The sequence below is a fragment of the Mustela lutreola genome, chromosome 9 (assembly GCF_030435805.1).
Source record: "Mustela lutreola isolate mMusLut2 chromosome 9, mMusLut2.pri, whole genome shotgun sequence".
Classification (NCBI taxonomy): domain Eukaryota; kingdom Metazoa; phylum Chordata; class Mammalia; order Carnivora; family Mustelidae; genus Mustela; species Mustela lutreola.
In genome coordinates this window covers 23669648-23696292 of record NC_081298.1, presented here as the reverse complement: position 1 = coordinate 23696292, position 26645 = coordinate 23669648, and the positions used below count along the sequence as shown (strand labels likewise).

Genomic DNA, 26645 nt, shown 5'->3' with positions numbered 1-26645 from the left:
TCTCTGACAAATAAATAAAATCTTTAAAAAAAAAAAAAAATAAATAAATAAATAAATAAATAAATATATTTAAACATATATATTTGTAAACGTGTAAGTTTATATTACTTATAAGTATATAAATTTATATAACATATGTATTATACATATAACCAGCTAATATACACCAGATTGACATTTAAATCTGAAGAGAAAGGGCTGGTGTAGGTAGTTGAATAATGAGAAAAGACTGTCACACGCCTTTCAGATTATCAACTTGACTGCCATCTGAACAAAAGATGATCTATATCAGAAATCACAAACTCACATACTCACAGGGTCAGGCAGATAAAATAAGAGAAGAACACTGGATATTAAATGCATTTGCACATACTGTATGAATGATTTGGGCAATAGAAAATTCACATACCATCTACGCTAAGTAGTCACTGCTCTGCTCCAGCTTATTACTTTAATTTTGGAAGATTGGGAGGCCTTGTGCCAGGCCCAGCACTAGTAGATGTTCTGAATTTTAGGAAAAGACTAAAATCTATTCAGTGAAGTCTCCAGATTTTAAAACAGTTTTACATTTTGGAAAATACTCTGCAGGCTAAATGAAACATTTTAACTGTATAAGGCTCAGGCACCACTTTTCAATTTCTATGACTCACATAACTGACTAGTCCAACACTAGGTCTGGGTAAACTATGCTGGGTTTGGTATAGTGCTAAAGGAGACCAGTTATGTAAAATGCATTTCGGGGCACCTGGGTGGCTCAGTGGGTTAAGCCTCTGCCTTCGGCTCAGGTCATGATCTCAGGGTCCTGGGATCGAGTCCCTAATCGGGCTCTGTGCAAAGAGAGGGAGAGGGAACCTGTTTCCTCCTCTCTCTCTCTCTGCCTGCCTCTCTACCTACTTGTGATCTCTGTCTGTCAAATAAATGAATAAAATCTTAAAAAATAAAATAAAGTAAAATGCATTTAAATGTTGTGATGTACCAGGATGCCTGGTGGCTCCATCAGTAGAGTGTCTGACTCTTGATTTTGCCTCAGGTCACGATCTCAGGGTCATGAGATGGAGCCCTGCATGGGAATCCTCACTGAGTGTGGGGTCTGCTTGAGATTCTCTCTCCCTCTGCCCTACCCACTTGTGCTCTCTCACTCACAAATAAATAATCTTTAAAAAAAAAATTATGATGTGCCTCCTGACAGGTCTGTGGGCTCTCTAAGAGAAAGAAAAAGAGATCAAGGTCTCAACCCCAGAGGAACAGAAGGTACTCAAACCTCAAACTTAGTGAATTTTGGGCTTCATTAAACATAAAGATGCCTCCCATTAATAGGCTGAAGGACCATTTTCTCCTTTGACAAAATGCCAGATGATGAAGGAAACAGCTTTTTATTTGCAGTGTAACTTTGGTAAAGTCATTCTGTAGTATGGAAATAAGCTGAACCTTAACCACTCTTTTACATAAGATTTCACTCACCAAAAGGTCTTTAATTTTTATCATTTATCCATGTCATCTTCTAAGTCCAAACAAGCTGGCATTTTTAGGGTTGGTATTTCAAGGCAGCGGCCAAATAAAAATTCTAATAAAGAGTGAGAGAGGAAAATAAATTTTCAGTATTATATAGAAATTAGAAATTTCAGAAGTGACGTCTTTGTAATCGAAGTCAATACAAATATCACAAGTTATCATCAAGTCAACTTACACATCTTTAGAGGATATTAAAACAGAGTTTTCATTAACTCTACAAAATATATCTTTTTTCTGAGATTAAACCACTATTCAACAAGCATCTCAAAGAGTATGGAAGCAGAACTCAGGGACATATACCGGCTTCACTTAAGAATTATGAAACTGGGACAAAAAGCCTTAGAGCCCTCCTCCTTTTACTTCCACTTTTATATCTGTCAAATTAAAATGAATTGATAGCATCTATCACACTGTTTTGCAGCTACTTGAAGCCAAAACCAAAATATTTTGTATACATGCTAAATGTAAGACTTACTTGTTCTAACATAATTTCAAAATTCATCTTAAACTCCATTAAGTATAGATTTAAGTTTTTTTCCTATTTTATACATATATCTATACATTTTATTTTTCATTAAATTTTGTTTTTCTAGGGGCGCCTGGGTGGCTCAGTGGGTTAAAGCCTCTGCCTTCGGCTCAGGTCATGATCCCAGGGTCCTGGGATCGAACCCCGCATCGGGCTCTCTGCTCAGCGGGGAGCCTGCTTCCTTCTCTCTCTGCCTGCCTCTCTGTCTACCTGTGATCTCTGTCTGTCAAATAAATAAATAAAATCTTTAAAAAAAATTTTTTGTTGTTTTTCTAAGTATTCTTTATGGTATACATAAGAATTTTGCATGGATACTGCTTAACTTTGTCGTGCTTCAGAAAAAATTCTCACTTAAGGTAATATCAGTGTACAACATCTTCAACTTGGCTGTTATGGTTTTACATTATCACCAAATATTGATTTTATAATCTCAAAATTTTAGATGGATATATGTATTACATATTAATAATTATTAGAGAAAAAAACTATGACTTAATTATTTTTTATTTTAAGAAAAAGCCATCTTTTTAAGTCTCCATGGAACGTTAACAAAAACTGACCTTAAGAGAGGCCAAAGAAAATCCCTATAGAGTAGGGGATTAAAAGTACACTTATCTTGATGAGCACTGAGTAATACATGGAATTGCTGAACCACTACATTATATACCTGAAACAAATGTAACATTGTATGCTAACTATACTAGAATTAAAAAACAAAAACAAAAACAAAAAAACCTTGATAAATCCAAAAGTAACAGTGGGATAATATCCTGATGACAATGCACTTAATGAAATTATAAACATAAAAATAAAATAAAATAATGAAGGCCTTTAAAACAACAACAAAACCCTTGGACTTTGGTTAAAAACGAAATCAATACTGCAACATTTCTAGAAAATGCCTAAATAAGGAAAATGTGACATATTAGAACCTAAAGAATATAGCTGAACCAGTAAAGAAGAAAATTCACAGTCATAAATATGTACGAATCAGGGAAAAGGGACCAAAAAAAAAAAAAAAAAGAAAGAAAGAAATCTGACTCCACATCTAACTCAAAAAGTCAGGGAAAAAACCAGGAAGGTGAACTCAAAGAAATCAAAATGAAGGAATTAGGGAACCTGGGTGGCTCAGTGGGTTAAAGCCTCTGCCTTTGACTCAGGTCATGATCCTGGGGTCCTGGGATCCAGCCACCCCCCCACACCACCCCCCCATTGGGCTCTCTGCTCAGCGGGAAGCCTGCTTCCCTTCCTTTCTCTCTGCCTGCCTCTCTGCCTACTTGTGATCTCTGTCAAATAAATAAATAAAATCTTTAAAAAAAAAAAAGAGAAGGAATTAAACACAGCTAAAAGCAGAAAATAGAAAAACAGCAGAATAAATCAATCTAACAACTGGTACATTGGAGGAAAATCAATAAAATAATTAAACCACTAGCTAATCTAGTAAGTAAAAAGGGAGAAAGTCCAAATATATAAAATATGAGATAAGTAACCACAAAAACAAAGGAAATTAAAAGGACCTTAGAGACTATTTTCTTCAAGCTTTTGCTCAATTTATCTATGTAAATATGGTATGCCCCCCAAAAGAACCACACACAGATTTAATGAAAATATTAACCTTTTAAAGAGCAGATAAATCAGTGATCTGAAACTATTCCAGAGCATGCCAAAAAAAAAAAAAAAAAAAAAAAAAAGAGAGAGAGAGAGAGAAAGAAAAAAGAAAACTACTTCCTAAGTCTTTTTTATGAAGCAAATATAACAAGAGTATTAAAAGCTGATACAGGGGTGCCTGAGTGGGTCAGTCAGTTAAGTGTCTGCCTTCTGCTAGGTTGTGATCCCAGGGTCCTGGGATGGAGCCCATGTCAGGTTCCCTGCTCATAAGGAACCTGCTTCTCCCTCTGCTCCCTGCTCAAGCACCCTCTCTCTCAGATAAAAAAATAAAATCTTCAAAAAATAAAAAGCGGATACAACTGCAGGTAGAAAGCTATAGATCAGTTTCTCTTATATTGATGCAAGATTCTAAATCAAACTTTAAATAGAATACAACCATACATTAGAAGCATAATGCATCAAAATTAAGTGGAGTTTGGTCTAGGAATGCAAGGAAGGATCACTATGAGGAAACTAAGGGAAAAAGAAAAAAATATCTCCACAGATATTAAAAGCCACCCGACAAAATTCAACACTTCCTGATTTAAAAAAAGAAAAAATCAAATAGGGGCACCTGGGTGGCTCAGCTGGTTGGGTGGCTAGCTCTTGATTTTGGCTCAGGTTATGATCTCAGGGTCCTGGGAATAAGCCCTGTGTTCGGCTCCATGCTCACCAGGGAGTCTGCTAGAGGATTCTTCCTCCTTATCCTTCTGCCCCTTCCCCCAGATCACATACACGCTCACTCTCTCTAAAATAAAAAAAAAATTTTAAGAAATCAAATAGGAATATACAAATACTTCCTTGGCATGACAAAATATCTTTTTAGTCCTAAAGTCAGCAGCTTGCTTAGTAGAAAAAAGTTGGGAAGACAGATATCCATTATGTGTTATTAAACACTATGCCAAAAGTATAAAATCAGTTAAATGAAACAAGATTAATAATAGTAAAAAAAAATGGGAAGAAGAGTATAGAACTATCACTATTAGCAGATGATATATATTTGTATTCTCAAACATCTTAGAAAGTCAACCAAGAAAAATAAGAAAATTCAGTAAAGTAGAATGGTACAAAATATACAGAAAGCAACAGTTTTTATTACACATGCAATCAATCACCAGTAGGTGGGGGAAAATCTAATTAATAACAGCAATAAAAAATAAAATATTTAGGAATAAACTAAAAATGCAGAACTACAAGATGAAATTTTTAACACACTAATGAAAGATCCAAATATAAAAGACTTGAACAAATGAAATGACATGCCAAATTCCTAGAAAATAAGACTTCTAAATAGCAATTCACCATAATTTAGAATTTAATAATCCCAATAAAAAATGCTAACTTTTTTTTTAATGGACAAATTGACTTTAAAATTCATATGGAAAGAAAAAGAAAGAAAAAAAAAAACTCTGAAAAATAAGAGTAGTAAAAGGGTAAATTCTATCAGATACCAAAACACAATGCCTCAATAATTAAAACTCTGTAGTATTGGCACATAAACTAATGGGAGACCAAAAGAAGACTAAAATCCCCCAAACTGATGAAAATGGATATGGAATTTTAATGTCTCATAAAGGTGGAAAAATTTGATTTTTTCAGTAAATGGGAGCAGGTAGCCACCTAGGGAAAAAACAAAATTAGAGCTACACCTCATATCATCAGAACTTCAAATGGACCCAAAACTTCAATGTAACAAACCCTACAAGTATTAGAAGAAAATACAGAAGAAATCTTTATAACTTTGGAGTTGGTAAGGATTTTCTAACCATGACTCAAAATTCAAAGCCATTAAAAAAACTGATAAATTTGAATACATAGAAATCAAAGAATTCTGCAAAGCAAAAAACACCATAAGCAAAACAAAACCCCAACAAACAAAATGACAAAGTAAGAAAAATATATTAGCAATCGTATCACTGAAGAAAGAGCAAATCTCCCATATATAAACATACTATAGAAAAAAAACATAGGTTTGTATGTGTGTGTGTGTGTGTGTGTGTGTGTATGCATGCATGTGCATATATATATAAAATAAAGAGAACAGTAATTTGGACAAAGTATTGTGCCCAGGGGCGCCTGGGTGGCTCAGTGGGTTAAAACCTCTGCCTTCGGCTCAGGTCATGATCCCAGGGTCCTGGGATCGAGCCCCACATCGGGCTGTCTGCTCCGCGGAGAGCCTGCTTCCTCCTCTCTATCTCTGCCTGCCTCTCTGCCTACTTGTGATCTCTGTCTGTCAAATGAATGAATAAAATCTTTAAAAAAAAAAAAAAAAGTATTGTGCCCAAAAATGGACATAGAATATGATCATAAAATTCACAGAAAAGGAAATACAAATGAACTTTAAACATACGAAAAAATATTCAACCTCATACGTAAGAAAAAATTTTTTTCACTCACCAGATTACAAAAATCCAAAAACCTAATAATACATTCTTCTGACAAGGTTATAGGAAAACAGACACTCTCATTCATTGCTAGTGGCAGTCTAACATCAGCAATTAGGTATTATCTATCAAAATTATAATTATATATACCATAATGAAACAATATCACTTCTGGGTAGTGATCCAGTCCAACAAGTACACCTGTTCCCACAGTAGATGACATATATACAAGGTTATTCACTAAAGCATTGTTTGCTATAGCAAGATAGGAAATTACCCAAATGTCCACCTGATTAAATTATAGTACATCTAATAAAAATGAAATGCAGCAAGAATAAGGATGCTCTCTATGCAGTGATATGGAATAATCTCCAAGATACATTGTTGAGAGAAGAAAAAACAAGGAGTAAAACATTGACTACAGTATGCTACTTCTGGCAAGAAAAGAAGAGAAAAATATCTTTTATATGTTAGTATCAAAACAAAATACTCTAGGGATGCCTGGGTAGTTCAGTAGGTTAAGCGTCTGCCTTTGGCTCAGATCATGATCCCAGGGTGCTGGGGTCAAGTCCCACATCGGGCTCCTTGCTGGATGGCGAGCCTGCTTCTCCCTCTATCCCTCCCTCTGTTTGTGTTCTCTCTTTTTCTCTCACACACACAAATGAATAAAATCCTTAAAAAAAAAAAAGCTAGAAAGAAATATTTTTTAAAAATAGAAATTATTATCTTCATGGTAAATTTTTAAAAATCATGTTGTACCAGAAGGCAAAAGAAGCACTCAGACCAATAGGGAGCATGTCACAAGGACCCAGAAGCCAGTTTTAGCAAATTTGAGATAATTTAAGAACTAAAAATAATAATGACTAAAAATCATGATAATATCATGAATAAACAAGAATCCACAAATACATAGTAATAGATAGCTCAGATAATTTTTAAAAATTTCTTAGAAAGTTACCTTTAGGAGTTAACTATGACATCAACTCCTTACTCTGAAGACTGATAAAGAAAAAGAATGAAGCAAAGAATTTACTTCTTTTAAGAAAGGTTCATCCTTGGTAGAAAGGGAAAGTTCTCCTTTACATTAGAATGCTAGTTAATAAATGCAGAAGGAAAGAATTTTTAAAATCATCATTGTGCAACCTCCAATGAAATAAGTGATTCATTCAGGCAAGGATGATCAAGGGGTGCTAAAAATCATCTTGTGAAAATTGTTGGGAAACAGAAGATTCGCATGGTGCTAAAGGATTATTCCACAGATTAATTCCTAATTGCAAAGGGAAAACAATACTTCACAATGGAAAGATACGATAGTTACCAGTTTAACCTGGTGATCAAACTCAGTAACAACGAGAGTGAGACCTTTTATTTATGACTCCTGAAGTGATGTAACTGAAGTGCCAGTCATCATCTACAATGTATCATTACCCAAAATGCCTAACCTAGGTCTAAACACATCTTTAAACCTAATTTCTCCTTTATAGGAAATTCAGGAGAAAGAGCAATGAGAACGATTGCAAAAAGTATTCTATTACATGAAGAAATAACCAGATCTAGAATGTGGGACTTGCTACAATCAAACTGATCTGGTCTCTTCAAAACCCAAAATCTTAAGGGAAGAGAGAGAGGGGGAAGATACAGTTCTCAATTAAAAGACTTCAGAAATATAACCACCAAATGCAATGCATGAATGTTACTTAGACCCACTTCGAAGAAAAGAGCCAGAACATCTTTTTTTAGATAGTGGGAAAAACTGAATGTGAAGTACTAGAAGATATTAAAATATTCTTAAAAACATTCTTGGGTGGGGACGCCTGGGTGGCTCAGTTGGTTGGACGACTGCCTTAGGCTCAGGTCATGATCCCGGAGTCCCGGGATCGAGTCCCGCATCGGGCTCCCAGCTCCATGGGGAGTCTGCTTCTCCCTCTGACCTCCTCGCTCATGCTCTCTCTCACTGTCTCTCTCTCAAATAAATAAATAAAATCTTTAAAAAACAAACAAACAAAAAAAAACCAACATTCTTGGGTGTGAGGAGCCTGGGTGGCTCAGATGGGTTTAGCCTCCCGCTCTTGGTTTCGGCTCAGATCACGATATCAGGGTGTTAAGATTGAGCCCCCTGTTGGGCTCGCCCTGTTAGGCTCCCCTTGTTGGGCTCCCCACTTGGCCAGGAGTCTGGTTGAGATTCTCTTCCTCTGCCCCTTCCTCCACATGGGCATGTGCATGTGGGTGCTAATAAATAATTACTGGATTCCTTGAGGGGGAGGAGAAAGAGGACTAGAAGACATAGTTGAACAAAATTCTCCATGAAAATTTTCCCAATCTGGCGAATGGAACCAGTATTCGTGTACTAGAGGCAGAAAGGTCTCCCCTGCCCGCAAGATCATAGAATCTAGAAAGACCTCGAGACATCTGATTGTGAAAATGATGAATCATAATTTTAGACAGGAGCTCTTGAAAGCAGCTAGGGGGAAGAAATTCCTTACATACAGAGGAAAGGCCATCAGAATAACATTAGACCTGTCCACAGAAACTTGGCAAGCCAGAAAGGGCTGGCAAGATGTATTCAGGGCACTAAATGAGAAGAACATGCAGCCAAGAATACTTTATCCAGCAAGACTGACATTCAAAATGGATGGAGAGATAAAGAGTTTCCAAGACCGGCAAGGCTTAAAAGAGTATGTGACCACCAAGCTGGCACTGCAAGAAATATGAAGGGGGGTTCTATAAAAGAGGAAAAAACCCAAGAATATCACTGAACAGAAATATATGGAGACAATCTATAGAAACAAAAGACTTCCCAGGTAACACAATGTCAATAAAAACGTATCTCTCAATAATCACTCTCAATGTGAATGGTCTAAATGCGCCCATAAAACGAAACAGGGTTGCAGATTGGATAAAATGACAGGATCCATCCAAATGTTGTCTATAAGAGACCCATTCTGAACCTAAGGATACATCCAGACTGAAAGTGAAGGGATGGAGAAGCATCTTTCATGCCAATGGGCCTGAAAAGAAGGCTGGGGTAGCGATTCCCCTATCAGATAAATTAGATTTTAAACTAAAGACTGCAGTCAGAAATACAGAAGGACACTTCATAATTCTTAAAGGGACTATACACCAAGAAGATCTAACAATTGTAAATATTTATGCCCCCAATATGGCAGCAGCCAATTACATAAGAAAACTGTTCATCAAGATAAAGAGTCATACTGATATGAATACATTAATAAGAAGAGATCTTGACACGCCACTCTCACTAACAGATCATCATCCAAGCAGAAAATCAATAAAGAAACAAGACCATCGAATGACACATTGGACCAGATGGACCTCACAGAAATGTACAGAACATTCCACCCTAAAACAAAAGAATACTCATTCTCCTTGAGTGCACATGGAAACTTCTCTAGAATAGATCACATACTGGCTCACAAATCAGGGCTCAACAGATACCAAAAGACTGAGATTATTCCCTGCATATTCTCAGATCACAATGCTTTGAAACTGGAGCTCAACCACAAGGAAAAGTTTGGAAGGAATTCGAACACCTGGAAGTTAAAGACCACCTTGCTTAAGAATGCTTGGATCAACAGGAAATCAAAGAACTTAAACAATCCACAGAAACCAATGAGAATGAAGACACTTTGGTCCAAAACCTACGAGATATAGCAAAGGCAGTCCTAAGGGGGAAATACATAGCCATTCAAGCCTCCCTCAAAAAAACTGAGAAATCCAGAATACACCAGCTATCTCTACACCTTAAAGAACTGGCGAATCAACAATAAATTAAGCCAACTCTACACACAAGAAGGGAAATAATCAAGATTAGAGCAGAGATCAATGAGATAGAAACTAGAGATAACAGTAGAATGCATCAATGAAACTAGAAGCTGGGTTTTGTTTTTTTTTAAAGAAACAGTAAGATCAATAAACCATTGGCCAAACTAATCCAAAAGAAAAGGAATGAAAAGGAAGAGATCACAATTAACACCAAGGAAATAGAAACAATCATCAGAAATTATTATCCACAGTTATATGCCAGTAAGTTGGCAACCTAGATGAAATGGATGCATTCCTGGAAAACTATAAACTTCCAAAATTGAGCCAGGAAGAAATTGACAACCTGAATAGACCGATATCTAGTAATGAGATTGAAGCAGCGATCAAAATCCCAAAAAACAAGAGCCCAGGACCTGACGGATTCCCTGGGGAATTCTCCCAAACTTTCAAAGAAGAAATAACACCTATTCTCCTGAAGCTGCTTCAAAAAATTGAAGCAGAAGGAAAACTTCCAGACTCTTTTTCTGAAGCCAGCATTACCCTGATCCCCAAACCAGGCCAAGACCCCATCAAAAAGGAGAATTTCAGACCAATATCCCTGATGAATATGGATGCTAGGATTCTCAACAAGATCCTAGCTAATAAGATCCCACAACACATTAAAAAGATTATCCACTATGACCAGGTGGGATTCATCCCTGGGTTTCAAGGATGGTTCAACATTCGCAAATCAATCAATGTGACAGAACCAATCAATAAGAAAAGAGAGAAGAACCACATGGTCCTCTCAATTGATGCAGAAAAAACATTTGACAAAATCCAGCATCCATTCCTGATTAAAACGCTTCCAAGTATAGGGATAGAGGGAACACTCCTCAACTTCATAAAGTCTATCTATGAAAAACCCACAGCAAATATCATCCTCAATGGGAAAAAGCTCATAGCCTTCCCGTTGAGATCAGGAACACAACAAGGATGCCCACTCTCACCACTCTTGTTCAACATAGTATTAGAAGTCCTAGCAACAGCAATCAGACAACAAAGAGAAATAAAAGGTATTCAAATTGGCAACCGAAGAAGTCAAACTCTCTGCACCTGGGTGGCTCAGTGGGTTAATCAGGTCATGATCTCAGGGTCCTGGGATCGAGTCCCACATCGGGCTCTCTGCTCAGCAGGGAGCCTGCTTCTCTCTCTCTCTCTCTCTGCCTGCCTCTCCGTCTACTTGTGATTTCTCTCTGTTAAATAAATAAATAAAATCTTAAAAAAAAAAAAAAAAAAAGAAGTCAAACTCTCTCTCTTCACAGAAGACATGATACTTTATATGGAAAACCCAAAAGACTCCACCCCCAAACTACTAGAACTCATACAACAATTCAGTAATGTGGCAGGATACAAAGTCAATGTACAGAAATCAGTTGCTTTCTTATACACTAACAATGAAAATACAGAAAGGGAAATTAGAGAATCGATTCCATTTACTATAGTACCAAGAACCATAAGACACCTGGGAATAAACCTAACCAAAGAGGTAAAGGATCTGTACTTGAGGAACTACAGAACACTCATGAAAGAAATTGAAGAAGACATAAAAAGATGGGAAGACCATTTCATGCTCATGGATCAGAAAAATAAACATTGTTAAAATCTCTATACTGCCTAGAGCAATCTATACTTTCTTTCAATGCCATTCTGATCAAAATTCCACTGGCATTTTTCAAAGAGCTGGAGCAAACAATGCTAAAAAAATCTTATAAAACAAAAATGGGGTGCCTGTGTGGCTCAGTTGGTTAAGCATCTGACTTTGGCTCAGGTCATGATCTCAGGTCCTGGGATCCAGCCCCATGAGTCTTGTCTTTTAACCTCAGGTTCAGGGTTTCTTCCACCATATACCAAACTCTCTCTCTCTCTTTTTTTTTTTTTTTTATTAAAAGATTTTGTTTATTTATTTATTTGACAGACAGAGATCACAAGTAGGCAGACAGAGAGAGAGGAGGAAGCAGGCTCTCTGCCGAGCAGAGAGCCCGATGTGGGGTTTGCTCCCAGGACTCTGGGATCATGACCTGAGCCAAAGGCAGAGGCTTTAACCCACTGAGCCACTCAGGCGCCCCCCAAACTCTCTTCTTATCAGGGCGACTCTACCCTACTCATAGTGTACAAGTGGCAGAAACATCAGAACCAAGTGATCTCATTTATTTCAGGCCAATACACACTAATTAGAAGTGTCTCAACTACTCTAAAATGACTGAAGTCAGAATATTTGAGATCAAATGAGTATATGCTTTGAAAGAACTTGAGTAGTTCTCAACTTTGGCTACACATTATAATTATTTGGGAAACTTTAAAAAATAATGCCTTAGTCATACTAGGTCTGCACTGTGGCCTGAGCACTGGGCACTGAAACACTATCCAGGTGATTCTAATATGAGGCCAAAGTCTAGAACCACACTTTTCAAACATTATTTAATTTACCTTATATGAAGAAACTGAGTCAGGTGGGGAATGTAGCTTAAGAATTTGCTCCAAGAAAGTGATGAAATGAAAGCTTTTCCTTCTTTTCCTTATTATAAAATTTGACTGTTTCTTTAAATTTGTTTTTTAATATAATACAGACCAAATTATTTGTGAGAAAATCAAATAAAACACTAAATAGAATCTAAAAGTGAACTATACCATCTCGGTATTCCAACCATCTCGGCTTTCTTCTATGCCCTTGGGAGTCCCATTTCTGTGTCCTTTCTATGACCCTGGAGTCCCTTAAACCCTTCTTAGCTTCCATGTTGTCATTTAGAAAACAATGGCCCAACATATTCCAGATCTAGGGACACTACGATTATTTTAATCCTTGGCTATTTGACTTCAGCATTAATCATATTTTCCTGAGGAACTGGAAATCATTTGGTCAATATCTCTAACTCTTTATTCTTCCATTAGTGGCTGTTTTCTGCACTATTCTCTCAGCTTCCTCCTTTCAAAAATTTAATCCAAGCTGTAAATTAAAACAGAGGCTACCTAACAACACCTGGTTCATCTCTATCATTGCCTCCACCCCAATTTTTCATTGGTATTTTCACTGGTGTACTTAAGGAAACAAAGAGAGTCAAAGATACTAACAATTCTGGAAATTAGGACTGTACAGCTCAAAGAACTGTTGGACTCAAACATTACTTTCCTGCCCAAAGAAGGAATGGGGCTTGAAATACAACAAAAGAGCTAGGTATGCAGGTAACAGATTTCTAACCCCCACATGTCATACCACCTCCTCCAACACATGCTCTAAAACAGCTTTTTCCAGAGGTACCTAGGTGGCTCAGTCAGCTGAGTGTCTGACTCTTGGTTTCAGCTCAGGTCCTAATCTCAGGGTTGTGAGATCGAGCCTTGCATCTGCTTTCTGCTCAGCACAGAATCTGCTTGGGATTTTCTCCCTCCCTCTCCCTCTGCCCCACCCCGCCCCCTGTGCTCACTCTCTCTGGCTCTCAAATAAAAAAAATCTCTTTAAAAAAAAAAAAAGGCTCTCTCCAGAGCTAGCAAAGGCAGAGGTGTTATGTACCACACTACCATGACAGACCCACTTAGAACAGTCAGCACTATTACATGCCCATGGCTTTCCCTCTCTACTTCAGGTTCTATAATACACAAAGTAGTACACACATCTTGGAATTTGAAGACAGACACAGAAGACGTGAGCAAGCATAAGCCCTAGGAGCATTACATTCAGGAACCACAGGTATTTGTAGCTTAGGCTTCAAATTATCAAAAAAAATTCTTTTCCAAAGTCAAATTACCCATGCCTGTGATCCCCCTGTCCCCCTTGGGCCCTGTCCCCTCAATTAAGTAGGAGGCACATTAATGACTGTTAGATACAACAAGTATTCCAAAACTATGGGCACCAAATAGTCCTTTACTTTAACATCTGAAAGGACAATTTACAGTACCTACTTGTTGGTGCCTATCTATCCTGTTTATTTGGTAGGTGCTAGAGTTATATATCCCTCTCCTTTTTCAAGGAAGAGTAACTGAGGGGATGTGACATTCCACAGCATAAGAGAAACTCTGCATTTGTAATTCAGAAAGTGAATATGTAAGGAGGAACAGGTTAAATTTTAAACATCAACTACATTATTCTCAACAAATGTGATAAAACACTGAAGTGAGAAATCAAAGTCCATGGACAGGAATGAAAAGAAGTAATTGAAATGCAAAAGTGGAAGTTAGAGAGGGGAAAAAGCAAAGGAAAAATAATTTAAAAAGTAAATATGCCAACTCAGATTTCAAATCTTTCCTAGAAGTTGTGAAGAGTAGAATACTTAATTAGATGTATGGGGATGACAAATTTAAGAAATTTCCATAATAGAGATGGAAAGGACAAAGTAGTGGAAACTATGAGAGAAGACTGATAAGGAGAGAAGAGAGAAATAACTTTCAAATAATAGTTATCTCTGAAACAAATAAACAGAAACCATAATCAAAGTTTTTGTTTTTGTTTTTGTTTAAGTAGGCTCCATGCCCAGCATGGAATCTGAACTCACAATGTGAGATCCAGTCGCATGCTCTACCCACTGAGCCAGCCAGGAGCCCCAATAATCAAAGGTTTTTAGAAAGGAAAATGAATACTTTCCCAAGTCAAAGAATGTTCTGCATCTCTAGCTCAAAAGAGCTCACAAAATACCAGGCAACTAATGAACTAGTGTTCAGAATCACTGAACACTACATCGGAAACTAATGAGGTACTATATATTGGCTAATTGAATTAAAAAAAAATGGGCAAAATTACTGAAAAGATAGTGACAACTAGATTTTTTCTGGTGAACCTTTTAGATTTCGAGCTTCTTTGTCACAATCAACTGACAAAGAAAAAGAGAAGTCATAGAGAACCAAAAATCAGGTTGGCCTTAGATTTCTCTGTAAGACCAGAAGACAATGGCAAAATAGCAAAGAAGTGGAAAATAATGTGACATAGTAATTCTGCCCTCTCCCTGACCAAGACATCATTCAGTGTGAAATTAAATATAAAGACAGTTTCATCTAGTACTTTTCATAAAAATATTATCTGAATGATAACCAAAAGCAAAGACCTTGAGAAGGGATTAAACATAGAGCAAAGTCTAAAAAATTGTTATAAATGTGATTAGCACCAATGCTATTTTTTTAAATCATACAGTAAACTTCTAATTGTTTAGGTAGAGTTCTGCTACCTCTTACTGCCTTCCATTCTACTTCAAAAGTCTATCAAATGTTCAGGTACTTAACAGCCTTCAACTCCCTTCTAACCACAGGGCTAAATGTGTTTTTCCTATTCAGCTTCATAGCCTCCATAGGAAGATAAGCTCTGAGCACAAATAAAGAGTGTGAATTCTGGGCCTTTGATATCCAACACCCAGGAAGTGTCTATAAAGGTACAAGATCATCCCTACTCTCGTTACATAGCCATCAGGGATTGGCTACTTACCATGTCTACTCCCTCACAGCCATTCTGCATGATGGTTAACACTAACCCCATCCCTAACTCATAACCCTAATACTATCTTAATCACCTTATTAAGGAATGGAATATTATGCTCCTTATCCTTAACAATTAACTATATCAATTACTTGGTATTGTGATTGATTTTTTTTCTTTCCATATTACTTTTTAATTTAGTCAACGTTGCTTTTTTACTGAATAAAGAGTACTGAATAAATGCTACTTTTTATAAAATAATTATTGAAAAGATCTATAAAATATGAAATAAAGATGAACTATTACTAATCATCATCTTCATCTGAGTACTATCAACTAGTATGTTAATATGCTCAACAATTCTGTTGTTAATTTAATGGGATAAATCCACCTATAATAGGGTAAAGAGTTTTAGTCTAGGGTCGAGGTGCTTTGTCTGTTCTAGATATCTCATAAAATAGAAACCATATAATAACTGGTATTTTGTGACTATCTTCTTTCACTTAGCAATAGTATTTTCAAGTGTTGTAGCAATTAACAGTTACTTAAATTACCAAACAATACTCCTCACCAAAAAATATCAGATTTCCATTTCTATTCATTTATCAGTTGATAGACATTTGATTTGCCTCCACTTTTCACTATTATGAATAATGCTGCTATGAATATTTGTATACAAGTTGGTTTTTTTTAAAGATTTTATTTAATTATTTGACAGAGAGAGCCCAAGCAGGGGGAGCAGCAGGCAGAGGCAGAGGTAGAAGCAGACTCCCCACAGGGAGCCTGACATGGGGCTCAATCCCAGGACTTTAGGATCATGACCCAAGCCGAAGGCAGCCACTTACCCAACTGAGCCACCCAGAACCCCCATATACAAGTTTTTGTGTGGATGTTTTCATTTCTCTTGGGTATGTATGTGTACACACACACACACACACACACACACACCCTAGGAGTAAAACTACTGGGTCACATGTTCTATGTTTAACCTTTTGAGGAACTGCCAAACTGTTTTACAAAGCTGTTACACCATTTTATGTTCCAACCAGCAATGTACAAGGGTTCCAATTTCTCTGCATCCTCACCAACACTTGTTACTACTTTTCTGATTATAGCTATACTGGTGGGTATGAAATAGTATCTCATTGTGATTTTGATTTACATTTCCCTAGTGCCAAATGGTGTTGAGCATATTTTCATGTTTATTTGACACTAGCATGATTTGTTTGGGAGAAATATCTATTCAAATTCTTTGCCAACTTTTTTTAAAAAAATTGGGATATTTGACTATTACTGAATTATATGAGTTATTTTATTTTTAAGATTTTATTTATTTATTTATTTGTCAGAGAGAGAGAGAGAGAGAGAATGCACGCACAAGCAGGCAGGGAGAGAAGCAGGTTCCCCACTGAGCAAGGAGCCCCATGTGGGACTTGATCCCAGGACCCTGGGATCATGACTTGAGCCGAAGGCAGCAGCTTAACCGACTGAGCCATCCAGGTGACCCATATATGAGTTCTCGATATATATTTTTCTAATCTTTAACATTTTATCATTCTTTTATTTTTATCCCAGTATAATTAACATACAATATTATATTAGTTTCAAGTGTACAATATAGTGATTCACTAATTCTATACATTACTCAGTGATCATCAAAATAAGTGTATTCTTAATCCCCTTCACTTATTTCAGCCATCTATCCATCCCCCCCATCCTCGTGACTACCAGTATATTCTCTACATTTAAGAGTCTGTCTTTTTCCTTTGTTCATTTGTTTTGTTTCTTAAATTCCACATTTGAATGAAACCATATGGTATTTGTTATTCTCTGACTGACTTATTTCACTTAGCACTGTACCCTCTAGATCCATCCATATTGTTGCAAATATCAAAATTTCATTTTTTATAGAAAATATTCTGTTGTGTATATAGATCACATCTTTACTCACTCATCTACTTTTTTTTTTTTTTTTAAAGATTTTATTTATTTATTTGACAGAGAGAAATTACAAGTACACTGAGAGGCAGGCAGAGAGAGAGAGAGAAGGAAGCAGGCTCCCTGCTGAGCAGAGAGCCCGATGCGGGACTCGATCCCAGGACCCTGAGATCATGACCTGAGCCGAAGGCAGCGGCTTAACCCACTGAGCCACCCAGGCGCCCCTCACTCATCTACTTTTTAAAAAGATTTATTTGAGAGAGAAAAACAAAGAGAGTGAGAGAGCCGGGGGAGGGGCAACAGGGACAGGGAGAAAGATTTTTTTTTTTTTTAAAGATTTTATTTATTTATTTGACAGAAAGAGATCACAAATAGGCAGAGAGGCAGGCAGAGAGAGAAGGGAAGAAGCAGGCTCTCTGCCAAGCAGAGAGCCCGATGCGGGGCTCGATCCCAGAACCCTGAGATCATGATCCGAGCCGAAGGCAGAGGCTTTAACCCACTGAGCCACCCAGGTGCCCCCAGGGAGAGAGATTCTTAAGCAGACTCTCCGCCAAGCAGCGCCCGACACAGGATCTCATGACCCTGAGATCACGACCTGAGCTGAAACCAAGAGTCAGAGACTTTAACTGACTGCAACCTATCCATTCATCTATTGATGGATACTTGAGCTGTTTCCATAATCTAGCTATTGTAAATAATGCTACAACAAACACAGGGTGCATATATCTTTTAGAATTAGTGTTTTCATATTCTTTGGTAAATACCCAGTAGTGGAATTACTAGATCATATACTAATTCTGTTTTTAATTTTCCGAGATGGATGCACCAGTTTGCATTTCCACCATTAGTGCACGAGGGTTCCTTTTTCTCCACATCCTTGCCAATATTTGTTTCTTGTGTTTTGTTTTTAGCCATTCTGACTGGTGAGAGGTGGTATCTCATTGTGGTTTCGATTTGTGTTTGCCTGATAATGAGTGATGCTGAGCATCTTTTCATGTGCCTGTTGGCCATGGGGATGTCTTCTTTGCAGAAATGTCTGTTCATGTCTTCTGCCCTTATTTAAACTGGATTATTTGTGTTTTTTGTTTTGTGTGTGTGTGTTGAGTTGTGTAAATTCTTTATACATTTTGGATATTAACCTCTTATCAGATATGTTGTTTGTATTATCTTCTCCCATTCAGTGGCTTTTTGTTTTGTTAATTTTTCCCTTCGCTGTGCAGAAGCTTTTTATTTTGATAATAGTTTATCCTAATAGTTTATTTTTGCTTTTGTTTCCTTTTGCCTCAGGAGACATTATCTAGGAAAACACTACCAAACAGCTGATGTCAGAGAAATTACTGCCTGCACTCTCTTCTAGCACTTTTTTGGTTTTAGGTCTCACAGCTAAGTCTTTAACCCATTTTGAGTTTATTCTTGTGTATGGTGAAAGAAAAGTGGTCCAGTTTCATTTTTTTGCATATAGCTATCCAGTCTTCCTACCACAATTTGTTGAAGGGACTTTTTTCCATCGCATATTCTTGCCTCATATGCCATAGATTAATTGACCACATAAGTGTGGGTTTATTTATGGGCTCTCTATTCTGTTCTATTGTTTTATGTTCTACTTTTCTGCCAGTACCACACTATTTTGATTACTACAGCTTCACAGTATATCTTGAAATCTGGATTGTGATACCTCAAGTTTTATTCTTCTTTTTTAAGACTGCTTTGGTTCTTCGGAGTCTTCTGTAGTTCCATACACATTTTAGGATTATTTGTTCTAGTTCTGTGAAAAATGGTGCTGTTTTGCTAGGGATGCACGAAATTTGTATATTGCTTTGGGTAGTATGGACATTTTAACACTGGTTCTCCCAATACATGAGCATGGAATATCTTTCCATTTGTTTGTGTCATCTTCACTTTCTTTCATCGGTGTTTTCTAGTTTTCAGAATACAGGTCTTTTACCTTCTTGGTTAAGTTTACTCCTAGGTATTTTATCCTTTTTGGTACAACTGTAAGTGGGATTGTTTTCTTAGTTTCTCTTTCTGCTACTTCATTATTGGTGTATAAAAATGCAATGGATTTCCATATATTAATTTTATATCCTGCAATTTTACTGAACTCATTTATCAGTTCTAGTCATTTTTTGGTGGAGTCTTTGCGGTTGTTTTTGTTTCTTTTTAAGTAGGCTCCATGCCTAATATGGGGCATGAGTCCCATGCTCTACAGACTAAGCAGCCAGGTATCCCAGGGTTTTCTATATATATATCATGACATCTGCAAATAGTGACAGTTTTACTTCTTCCTTACCAATATGGATGCCTTTTATTTCTTTTTCTTGTCTGATTGCTGTGGCTAGGACTTCCAGCACTATGCTGAATAAAAGTGGTAAGAGCAAACATCCTTGCCTTATTCCTGATCTTAGGGGAAGAACTCTCAGTTTTACCATTATGAAATTAGCTACATATATGGCCTTTATAATGTTGAGGTATAATCCCCCTAATCCCATTTTGTTGAAGGTATTTATCAAGAATGGATGTTGTACTTTGTCAAACACTTTTCCTGCATCTACTGAAATGATCATATATCATTATAATTTCTCTTACTGATGTGATGTATTACATTGATTGATTTGCAAATACTGAGTCACTCTTGCATCCCAGGAATAAATCTTACTTAATCATAGTGAATCATTCTTCAAATATATTGTTGGATTTGGTTTGTTAATTTTTTTGCTAATATATTTTTAAGTAATCTCTACACCCAAAGTGGTGTCTGAACTTGCAACCCTGAGATAAAGAGTCACATGCTCTTCTGACTGAGCCATCCAGGCATCCCTGCTAATATTCTGTTGAGGATTTTGCATTATGTTCACCAGAGATACTGGCCCATAGTTGGCCTCTTTTTTTTTTTATGGTGTCTCTATCTGGTTTTAGGGTGAGGGTAATGCTGGCTTTATAGAATGAATTTAGAAATTTTTCTTCCTCTTACATGTTTTCAAATAGTTTGAGAAGGATAGGTATTAACTCTTCTTTAAACGTTTAATAAAATTCACCTGTGAAGCCATTGGGTCCTAGACTTTTATATGTTGGGAATTATCTGATCACTGATTCAACTTCATTGCTGTTAATCATTCTGTTCAAATTTTCTATTTCTTCCTGATTCAGTTTTGGGGGGTTATGTTTCTAGGAATTTATCTATTTCTTCTAGGAGGTCCAATCTGTTGGCATATTATTTTTCATAATATTCTCTTATAATCCTTTATGTTTCTGTGGCATCAGTTATTTCTCCTCTTTTATCTCTGATTTTGTTTGAGTTCTCTCTCTCTCTCCTTGTGAGTCTGGCTAAAGGTTTATCAATTTTGTTGATCTTTTCAAAGAGGCAGCTCTGCTTTGTTAATTGGTTTTATTGTTTTTTGTTTCTATTTCATTTATTTCTGTTTATTCTTTATTATTTCCTTCCTCCTACTCGTCCTGAGTTTTACTTGTTCTTTTGCTAGCTCCTTCAGAGGTAAGGTTAGGTTGCTTATTTTAGATTTTTCTTGCTTTTTGCAGCTGGCCTATATTGTTATAAACTTCCCTCTTAGAACAGCTTTTGCTGCATCCCAAAGACTTTGGACTCTGGCATTTTCATTTTTATTTCTCTCCATGTATTCTTTAATTTCCTCTTTGGTATCTTGGTGGACCCATTCATCGTTTAGTACTATGTTATTTAACCTCCATTATTTGTGTTCTTTCTACAATTTTTTCTTATGACTGATTTCTAGTTTCATAGCATTGTGATCAGAAAAGATGCACTGTATGACTTCAACATTTTTTAATTTGTTGAGACTTGTTCTGTGACCTGACATGTCATCTGTTTTGGAGAATGTTCCTTGTGCTATTGAAAAGACTATTTATTTGGCTGTTTCAGGATGAAACTGTCTGAATATATCCGTTGGATCCATCTGGTCCAATGTGTCATTCAAAGCCACTGTTTCCTTGTTGATTTTCTGGTTAGATGAACTATCTGTTGATGCAATCTTGTTGGATTGTTCCCTTTATGATTATGTAGTGTCCTTCTTTTCTTCTCTGTCTCTGGTTATACTGAGTTCTTGATATAATTTATATACAAATCCCTTATCAGATATATGAATTGCAAATACTATCTTACACTTTGTGGGCTGCTGTTAGTGACTCTTTACTTACTTGTGATTGTTCATTGATGAATTTTGTGTCACATTCCTTTGTGGGGGAGGACAATTTTGTAGTTTAGGACAAACTGGTCAAATATTTGGGAAAAAAATTTATTAAATGCTCATTTCACAATTGTCTGAGTCTGTCTGAGCTGCTTAACTAAGTACCACACACTGGGTAGCTTATAAACAACAGAAATTTATTTCTCCCAGTTCTCTGGAGGCTGACAAGTTCAAGAAAATTGTGCCAACATAGTGGAATTCTCGTGAAGACCCTCTCTCAGGTATTGCTTCTCCATTAAGATTCATCTTTTTCGAAATATTTAATATTATGAGGGATGCCTGGGTGGTTCAGTCAGTTAAGCATCTGCCTTTGGGTCAGGTCATGGTTCCAGGGTCCTGGAATCGAGTCCCGCATCAGGCTCCTTGCTCAGTGGGGAGTCTGCTTAAATCTTAAAAAAAATTTAACATCACGAGAAATGTTTTAAATGTCTTAAATATGAAACTACATAAACTATATTGTTTCAATTTTCTTAATTGTGTATGTTTATTTTTTAAAGATTTTATTTATTCATTGGCGGGGGCAGTGCACAAGCAGGGGGAGTGGCAGGCAGAGGTAGAAGCTGGCTCCCTGCTGAGCAAGGAGGCTGATGCAGGACTCGATCCCAAGATCCTGGCATCATGACCTGAGCCAAGGGCAGATGCTTAATGACTGCGCCACCCAGGCATTCCGTAATTGTGTATGTTTATGCACACATAGGGCAAAGACAAAGGAAACTCAATAATAAGACAAACAACGCAATGAAAAACAGGCAAAAGATTTGAACACTTTACAACAACCACATAAAAAGATGCTCAACATTATCAGTTATCAGGAAAATGGAAATTAAAGCTACATAGAAATAACACACCTAAAATAACGGCTTAAATTAAAAGAATGATAATATCAGGGGCACCTGGGTGGCTCAGTTGGTTAAGCAACTGCCTTCGGCTCAGGTCATGGTCCCAGAGTCCTGGGATCAAGTCCCACATTGGCTCCCAGCTCCATGGGGAGTCTGCTTCTCCCTCTGACCTCCCCTCTCATGCTCTCTCTCTCAAAATAAATAAATAAAAATCTTAAAAAAAAAAAAAGACAATATCAAATGTTGACAGGGATCTAGAGCAACTGGAACTCTCATACTGGTGGGAACATAAAAATGTACAAACAATTTGGCAGTTTCTTATAAAGTTAAGCACTTACTTATCACAAGATCCAGCAATCTCACTCCTAGATATTTATCCCAAATAAATAAAAATATGTCTATACAAAGAATTCTTAAGAAAGTTACTAGCAACTTTATCCATATGAGACTGAAACTGAAAGTAAACTGGACACAGCCCAAATATCTATCAATTAGTAATGGATAAACTGTAGTACACCCATACAGTGGAATACTGCCCAACAATAAAAAGGAGCAACTATCACAAGGATTATCTACCAGTAAAAGAAGAGGATTTTTGTCCCCAACAAGTGGCAATGTGGAGACGTTTTTTTTTTTGTTTTTTTTTTTTAAATTTTATTTATTTATTTGACAGAGAGATCACAAGCAGGCAGAGAGGCAGGCAGAGAGAGAGAAGGAAGCAGGCTCCCCACTGAGCGGAGAGCCCGATGTGGGGCTCGATCCCAGGACCCCGAGATCATGACCTGAGCCAAAGGCAGAGGCTTTAACCCACTGAGCCACCCAGGTGCCCCAATGTGGAGACGTTTTTGATTGCTACAATCAAAGGAGGGAAGGGGAGTGCTACTGGCATATAGTGGACAGACGTCAGGGATGTTAATATCCTACAAGGCACATGGCAGTCTGAAAAACAAATTATCCAGCCCAATATGTCCATAGTGCCAAGGTTGGAAAAACTGAACTACTGGCATGTGCAATATGGGTGAATCTCAAAACTTACTGATTATCAAAAGAGTCCAAACATTTCTATGACATTTTAGAACAGGCAAAATGAACAGCAATAGAAACCAGATGGGTACTTGGCCTGGGACTGGGGTGGAAATTAATTAAACAGGGGCACAAGGTAACTTGGAGTGAAAATGTTCTACAGCTTGATTGGTAGAATACAAACATTTGACAAAATGCAAAGTAAATACAAAATAAAATGAGTGCATTTTATTGTATGTAAATTATACATAAAAGATAGGTTAAAAAAAAACTTAATTGTTGAAGGTGGGTAAAAGTACATAGAGGTTCATAAAAGTATTCTACTTTTGTATCTGTCTCAATTTCCATAATAAAATGTTTTTTTTTTTTTAATAATATATAAACACTGGGGCACCTGGGTGACTCAGTGGGTTAAAGCCTCTGCCTTTGGCTCAGGTCATGATCCCAGGGTCCTGGGATCAAGCCCCGAATCAAGCTCTCTGCTCAGCAGGGAGCCTGCGTCCCTTCCTCTCTCTCTGCCTGCCTCTCTGCCTACTTGTGATCTCTGTCTGTCAAATAAATAAATAAAATCTTTAAAAATAAATAAATAGGGGCGCCTGGATGGCTCAGTGGGTTAAAGCCTCTGCTTTCGGCTCAGATCATGATCCCAGCGTCCCGGGATCAAGCCCCGCATCAGGCTCTCTGCTCAGCAGGGAGCCTGCTTCCCTTCTTTCTCTTTCTGCCTCTCTGCCTGCCTGTGATCTCTGTCTGTCAAATAAATAAATAAATAAATAAAATCTTTAATAAATAAATAAATATAAATAATATATAAACACTAAACGATTCAGGAAGAGGTCTTAGTTGAATCTCTCAAAAACAAGAATAGCCAAGATAAAAATCTCACTGTGAGTGTGACCTTGTTCTTGAAGTAGGAGAGGCTGATGTGAAAGACAGGAGGAAGAAAGGCATACAGTTTGATAAAGGAAAGGTAAAGAAATTTTCACAAGTTACTTTTCCCCCCAGTCCTATCTAGACCTAGCCAGGCATTAAGCCATGCCTTCTTTGGGAGAAGTATTTCTTTTTTTTTTTTTTAATTTTTTTTTATAAACATATAATATATTTTTATCCCCAGGGGTACAGGTCTGTGAATCGCCAGGTTTACACACTTCACAGAACTCACCATAGCACATACCCTCCCCAATGTCCATAACCCCACCCCCCTTCTCCCTGGGAGAAGTATTTCTAAGATGGCCACTAATTTATTCCAGTATTCACATCCTTGTGTAATCTCCTCCCCATGAGTGTGGGCTAAGCAAGCTAGTGACTTGCTTATAACAGATGTTGATGATGGGATGTCACTTCCATGATTAGATTATAAAAGATGGTGACTTCTATATCCCCGAGAAGACGTTAATTATTGCCTTCTCAGCATGCCAAACTGGAGAAGTCACATGGCAAGGAACTGATAGTAAGTAGCCTCCAGCTCATAGCCAGCGAGAAACCAAGGCTCTTAATTCAACATCCCTTAAGGAAGTAAATTCTCCTAATAACCAAATGATCTCAGAAGCAGTTCCTTCCTCATTCCAGCACTAAAATGAGACTCCAGCCCTACCTAGCAGCTTAACTACTGCCTCTGAGAGACTCCAACACAGAGGACTCACCTAAGCTATACCCAGATTCCTGACCTATGGAAACTCTGCCACCATAAATATGTGTTGTTCTAAGCTGTTAAATTTGTGGTAAGTGGTTATATGCAACAATAGATAACTAATGGACAGATATCCTGCTGAACATTCACTCCTTTAAAACTGTTTGGCAGGGGTGCCTGGGAAGCTCAGGTCATGCCTTCAGCTCAGGTCATGATCTCAGGGTCTTGAGATCAAGCCCCGCATCAGGCTCTCTGCTTGGCAGGGAGCCTGCTCCCTCCACACCACTGCCTGACTCTCTGTCTACTTGTGATCTCTCTCTTTCTCTGTCAAATAAATAAATAAAATCTTTTTAAAAAATTAAAAAAATAAAAAACAAGTAAAACTGGGACGCCTGGGTGGCTCAGTTGGTTGGGCGGCTGCCTTCGGCTCAGGTCATGATCCCGGCGTCCTGGGATCGAGTCCCACATCGGGCTCCTTGCTCGGCAGGGAGCCTGCTTCTCCCTCTGCCTCTGCCTGCCTCTCTGTCTGCCTGTGCTTGCTTGCTTTCTCTCCCTCTATCACTGGCAAATAAATAAATAATCTTAAAAAAAAAAAAAAAAAAAAATCTTAAAAAAAAAAAAAAAAAAAAAAAAAAAAAACAAGTAAAACTGTTTGGCAGTTTCTTAAAAAGTTAGATATACCATACAACCCAGAAATTCTATTGCTGGGATTTACCCAACAATAAATGAAAATATGTCTACACAAAGACTTGTGTAAAAATGCTTACAGCAGCTTTATTCACAATCATCAATCTGGAACCAACCCAAATGTCCATCAAAGATAAATGGATAGGGGCACATGGGTGGCTCAGCGGGTTAGAGCCTCTGCCTTCGGCCCAGGTCATGATCCCAGGGTCCTGGGATTGAGCCCCGCATCGGGCTCTCTGCTCAGTGCAGAGCCTGCTTCTCTCTCTCTCTGCCTGCCTCTCTGCCTACTTGTGTTCTGTGTCAAATAAATAAATAAAATCTTAAAAAAAAAAAGATAAATGGATAAATAAATATGTTATATCCATACAACAAGATACTACTCGGCATTAAAAAAAAGAATGAACTACTGACAGATGCAAAAACATGGATACATATCAAAACTATGCTGAGGGAAAGAAGCTAGACACAAAAGAGAACATAATGTGTGAATTTCTAGAACTCTTGAAAGTGCAAAGCAATATATTGGTGGGGGTGCTGGGATGGACACACTGCAAAAGAGTATAAGGAAACATCAGGGAGATGGAAATTTTCTGTATCTTGGTTGTAGTGGCTGTTTCATAATAAACAGTATAAACTAATAAATACATCTGTCAAAACCCACTGAAACATGTTTCACTTTAAAATCGATGTGGGGGGGGGGGCATCTGGGTGACTCAGTGGGTTAAAGCCTCCACCTTCGGCTCAGGTCATCATCCCAGGGTCCTGGGATCGAGCCCCGCATCGGGCTCTCTGCTCAGTGGGGAGCCTGCTTCTCCCTCTCTCCCTGCCTGCCTCTCTGCCTACTTGTGATCTCTGTCAAATAAATAAATAAAATCTTAAAAAAAAACCTAAAATAAAATAAAATAAAATCGATGCGGGGGGGGTCCCTGGGTGGCTCAGTTGGTTACTGCCTTTGGCTCAGGTCATGATCCCAGGATCCTGGGATCAAGTCCCCCCATCGGGTTCCCTGCTCATTGGGGAGCCTG

General features: G+C 37.6%; 1 protein-coding gene across 8 annotated transcripts in view; it reads right to left on the bottom strand.

Moving 5' to 3' along the window:
• Positions 1 to 26645, bottom strand: part of NCOA6 (nuclear receptor coactivator 6) — a 102786-nt gene that overhangs the window by 58435 nt on the left and 17706 nt on the right. For 6 of the 8 annotated variants that reach the window (XM_059133454.1, XM_059133455.1, XM_059133456.1 and 3 more), the window contains one exon: positions 1462 to 1564. The exons of 1 other annotated variant lie outside the window; for it this stretch is intronic. The gene's annotated coding sequence lies outside the window, so the exon portion shown is untranslated. Of the gene's footprint in view, positions 1 to 1461; positions 1565 to 4259; positions 4434 to 26645 lie in introns of all 8 variants that reach the window. One more of the 8 variants, XM_059133451.1, reaches the window with a different exon arrangement.